Genomic DNA, 5,684 nt, shown 5'->3' on the forward strand with positions numbered 1-5,684 from the left:
CGCACCTTGGAAACCAGTTTGGACAAGGCCAAAGGCTGTTGGCTAGAACTTGTACCCTATGTTCTTTGATCATATCGAATTTTGTATCGGACTTCAACATGAGAAATTTCATTCTTACTTGCCTTTGGTACAGAGCCAGTTGTCCCAGTTGAGCTGAAGCAAGCAACATATCGAGTTAAGAACTACATGCAAAGTGAAAATGACAAACAACTCACCCTCAATTTGGATATAGTTGAGGAACATAAGGACCAGACTCACTTGAGGAGCATCGCTTACAAGCAGCGTGTCTCCAACTACTATGACTCTCGGGTCAAACCTTTCAAAGTGAGGGACTTGGTATTGAAGAAAAGACTACTCTGTGACAAAGTCATGCGCGAAGGCACACTCAGTCCAAATTGGGATTGACCATTTGACGTAGTTGGCATCAGTCGTCCTATCTCCTACAAACTCAGAAGTTCCGATGGCAAGACCCTTGGCCATCCATAGAATGTTAATTACCTGAAGTACTATTACAAGTAGACTTTCATTATGCAAGTGTTGAGCTATAGTCATTCGACATCTTTTGTAATGAAGGCCATCCGGCACAAACTCAATAAAAAGGTGATTCAGACAACTTGGTCCTAACTTTTTTACATTCCTAGCACTGAAACACTTGGTCTCACACTGACCTAATAAAATCCTAACTCAAAACCTCAACTTAAATGACACCGCATACTCCAGTTCAAAGCTTCAACATGAATGCTTTCAACGTGAAATAAATTCTAAGTATTTGTCAACAAGACTACGCAAATAAACAAACATCTTCAAAGTGTATTCATTCAATTATACCCATGTCATAAGTTATACCCAAACAGGGGATCTATTCGAACATAGCCAAGCATTCATAAATGATAATGCATATACTTAGCACTTAACATCAAAATAAATGGAGCAATGTTGTAAACATCCATAAACAAAAAGCCTTTAAGCACCTAACTTAACAAACGGCATACATACAACAAACTAGTACATGTAGGAAGTGAAAGCATAATGAATCATCTTTATCTGAGGTCGAACTCTCGATAATATCATGTTGCGTCTTACCTTCATCATTATCACTAACATCCTCGGCATCTCCAAGACCATCCTCACCCTGCTGAGTCTGCTCATCAGCATTGGTGTCATCCTCTAACTCCTCATCATTACTGGGATTGAGTTCGAGGACGAAAGGGTTCACCCATTCGTCGATGTTTTTTCATCTCCTCACGGTACTTGTCGATAATGCCTCCGCCGTCATATCGCTCAAGGAAGGCCATCAATTTCCTTTTCTCAAGCCAAATCTCTCTGGTGCAATAGGGCCTGATGACATGGTGGAAAGCCTGGGAACCTAAGAACTCCCGCATGGCAGCTTCTCTCTCAGCTGGAAGACTCTTATTCAGCTCAGAAACCTCAGAGGCACTATCTCGCTCATTTCTGACCTTTGAAGCCTCGAGGATAGTTACCTCCAACTGCTTTTTAAGCCGTACGTTCTCATTATTTCGCCTCTTCAACCTCTCTAAGGTTTGGTCCTTGAGCTAGACGACCTTAGTCCAAGCTTTTCTCTTATTCCTGGCGTCATCCACAAGCTGCTTGTTCTTTTGAAAATTCACTTTGTATCACTTGACCTCTTGTAGCCTATCGGCGTACTCAGTCATGACTTACATGACAAGATGATCGTCAATGCCAAAGGAAACTGAAGATGAAGGAAAAAGAAGAGAAAGTAATGAAATGACAAGGTAACACTTACATAAACAAATACCCTTATCATCTGATCACGATCCGATTCGTTCTCGGCTAGTGGCTAATTGAACTCGTCAACAGTGGCTCAACGCCCTGCAAGGTAATTGTTGACGTACCTAAAGCTATTTGGGTGCATGGCAACCTTCAAGTCTTTCTAGGGGACATGACAAGATGATCGTCAATGCCAAAGGAAACTGAAGATGAAGGAAAAAGAAGAGAAAGTAATGAAATGACAAAGTAACACTTACATAAACAAATAGCCTCATCATCTGATCACGATCCGATTCGTTCTCAGCTAGTGGCTAATTGAACTCGTCACAGTGGCTCAACACCCTATAAGGTAATTGTTGACTTACCTAAAGCTATTTGGGTGCATGGCAACCTTCAAGTCTTTCTAGGGGATGATACCAGCCTCTTCCTTATACTTCCTCTTACAGCTGGAGCTAAGGTTACTGTCTTGGCCAATGTGCTCCATGACTGGAGGAAAGATGAGATCGATGTTAAGAGGATGAGGCAACAGTCGCCTTTCCTCCCCTGCAACTATGGCAGCAGCATATCCGATGGCCTCAGCTTCAACTTTCTTGGGAGGCAGCTATCTTGAGGACCTCATCTTGATACTTAGGCCTAGGGATTGACTTCACCCTATGCTTGCAAGCTCCCTTGTGAAACAAAATGTCATCTACAGGAATTAACATGATTGATGTCCCTTTCTTGGTGCTAGTCTCTTATTTCTTGCTCATCTTATCCACTGAACAAAGAAAATCAAAGTAAGGAATACAACTTTGTTTGAAGAAATACAACTTTATAAAATAAAAAATAAAAAAGGGCAAACGTAGGATATGACTTACTTACTCGTCTCTGGCACTCGGACACTAGGGGCTGGAAACTGTACTTTCAAAACAAAGGTCGTAGCTTGCCCAAGTGTCTATTATCTTTTAACACCCTCAACACTTTCTCTACATCGACAAGCTCTCGTCCAAACAATTTGATGATACCACGTGTCATTGCATGAAATAAAATGTTAGAAGCAAGAAAAAATCACAACAAATAGCAAAGCATGCGAACAATGGATACATTACAACCTACGGTCTGGAAGTGGGTAAGAACACGTCACTCAGGTGTGGCACCCCTAGCATGCTCCTAATCTTTATAAAGAAAGCACCAACGGTTTTTCCAAGTGCAATATGCCTTTTTCTTACCAAGGATAATACACTATCTCTCGCTTTGACATGCACACTCGGCATAGCCATTGCATAACTTCACCGGACGCATCTTATAGCAACAGTGCCACTGATGGAAGGAACGCTCACCTAATCTACACTCCATCCAAATAATATAAAACTAGACCAAGGTATCCTAAAAACCAGGATTGAGTTGTCCAGACGCATATCCAATCAGAGATAGTATCTTTTGCAACCATGGGTGCAAGGGTAGCATCACCCCTAATGTCAATAGTATCTGGGTGTAGAACATGACATGACCATTGGGCGACTCAGTGGGCAATTCTTCACCATGCACCAAACGCATTCCTACACTACTGGGTATGCTACATGACTGAGGTCTCAAGCTACTCTTTAATATCTAACATATCTAAATGGTTCGCCGTGAACTCAGAGCGAAAGATGGGTATGGCATCAAGAGTAACCTTCTCACCCCCATACATGTAAGAGATAGAACTAATATAGGCTAAGGTTACATCCTTAGACCTACACTCCTCACTTATCCCTTCATCGGAAGCTTTGGGAGAAAGAAGTGGAATGCATGTTCGATGATTGTGAAGGTTATCCAACGTTTCTTCTTCACAAGACTCTAACAAAGGCCCTGAAGACTCAAACATTGTAAGGGAGCCCTCATCATTAGGACCTCCAGGCTCTGACATCTACAACAAACAGAAACAAACTCTATCACTATGTGAAGGATCGAAACCTAAAAGGTTCTTAGGGCATGAGGAAAGCTCAACCAGTTCATCATATTCTTAGCCAAAATGCATAGAAACTAAAACATTCAACAAGAATAAAAGCATTTGATCTAATCAAGAAGACTACCAACCTGAAAATGGTGTCAAACACTGTCGGAATCCCTTTTAACTAGAGATTACTCTATCTTAAAAAAATCACTACAAAATGAGCAAATGAAAGCAATGTAAGAAGTGGAAGCTCATCATTCTTATATAGTTCAACATGGCCAAAACAATTCAAACTCAACCCATGAGAAAGCCTCACATGTTAAGCCTTGAGATTTCCACACAAGCTAGGAAAATTCAAAATAATAATAAATAATAATAAAAGAACCGAAAATTAATTATTAATTAATTAATCATTAATTACCAATTGATTAACTAATTAATAATTATTTTGATAATTATTAATCAGTTAATTAATTGTTAATTACTAATTAATTAATTATTAGTCAACTAATTAATTGATTAATAATCATTAATTAATTTCACACATAGAATGCAACTACAACATGTAAAAGCTTCACATACTCTTGATCAAGATAGTGTCAAGCAAAATTAATTTATGGTGCCCAACAAAAGCTTCAACACATAAGATGCAACTACATGTAAAAGTTTCACACACTCTTAATCAAGATAGTGTGAATCAAAATCAATTTATGGGGCCCAACGATTAGCTTCAACTATTCAAGGTATTCAATATGTCCATTTCTTCTCCATTCAACAAACAAACATAAACATAAACCTCTTTCACATAGTAAATTCAATTTCATATACAATTCAGGTATATTATAAACAAAAGCACAATTAAACAATCAAATCCCAAGTGTTTTGACACCTAAATGAAATGAGGAGTGTCGGACCTCTGAAGCACAATTAAACAATATGTCTATTTTTTATCCATTCAACAACCAAAAAGCTTCACAGCTGTTTTTGCAGCTTCAAACTTCACCCACTTTCAAACCTCCTTGGGAAGATCTTCACCTCACCTTCATCGACTGCAGCTAAATAGCCCCAAACCCAAAAACAAAATTATCATTACCTAGCCACCCATGTTTTCTTCCCCGATCTCACCTCAATCTCTCAAACGCGGGATCTTCTTCCCTGACCTACCTTCAACCTCTCAGACTTAGGGATCACCACCGTCATGGCTAGCTAAAATGGGGATGACTTCCTACAGTAACCACTCCTCTTTCGAACCTTAACACCACCCCCAAATTGGCAGCATGTGACAGTTTGAGTTTATCCCCAGCAACATTTTCCCTCTCGGTAGTCTCTGCAGCTTGAGGCTGCAGCGACTACAACAACAAGGGTTTTAAATGAAGGATGGGGAGGAGAATGAAGGCACGGGAAACTGTGACCACCGTGAGCTCAGCCCCTACGAACTCGAGATCTCTACTCCAAATCCCACTTGAGGGTCTGTCCGCGCAAGGACTTGGAAACCACAAATTCTAGCTACCTCGAACTGAACACAGTGGCTTGGTTACAATAGGTGAAGTCGAAAGGGTAGGGGACGGCGTGTTTAGAAGGGACAACCTTAAGCTTGTTTTCTAGAAAGGATAGGCAAGGATGGAAGGTTAGGGTTTCAAACAAAGGCTGGGCCTCAGGCTGGTTTTAAATAAAGGTTGGGCCACTATTCGCTGGGCCTCAAAATCTATGCTGCCAACCCATGACAAAAAAGAAAAAAAGAAAAATAAGTAGCCCAATTAAGAAGGGCATTTACAACCCGTTAGGTCTCTCTTTCCTGGGCTTCACATTTATCATATATATATATATATATACAGAGAGCTTAAGGGGAGGGATCCCCATTTTTTCAAAAAAAATGGGGACACGCTCCCCACCGTTAGATTGACTTTAATAAAATTGTGTGGTTGAGATTAAAACACAGGCCATAGAATCTCAACCACAGGATTTCATTTAATTCAAATCCAACGGTGGGGAGCGTGTCCCCATTTTTTTGAAAAAATGG

The 5,684-nt window shown here is 40.3% G+C and overlaps 1 long non-coding RNA gene across 3 annotated transcripts; it reads right to left on the reverse strand.

Annotated features, from left to right (window-relative positions):
• Positions 1–880: 880 nt before the first annotated feature.
• On the reverse strand, positions 881–5,364 carry LOC139192080 (uncharacterized). Of its 3 annotated transcripts, none has more exons than XR_011575884.1 (3): positions 2,607–5,337; positions 1,766–2,506; positions 881–1,675 (listed from the first exon to the last, which is right to left on the reverse strand). It is a non-coding gene; the product is annotated as an uncharacterized lncRNA (long non-coding RNA). The 3 variants fall into 3 exon arrangements; XR_011575885.1 differs by having other exon boundaries at positions 881–1,912; positions 2,007–2,506; positions 2,607–5,327; XR_011575883.1 differs by having other exon boundaries at positions 881–2,506; positions 2,607–5,364.
• Positions 5,365–5,684: the final 320 nt, after the last annotated feature.

Source organism: Malus domestica, chromosome 15, assembly GCF_042453785.1.
Source record: "Malus domestica chromosome 15, GDT2T_hap1".
In the NCBI taxonomy this organism is placed as follows: Eukaryota; Viridiplantae; Streptophyta; class Magnoliopsida; order Rosales; family Rosaceae; genus Malus; species Malus domestica.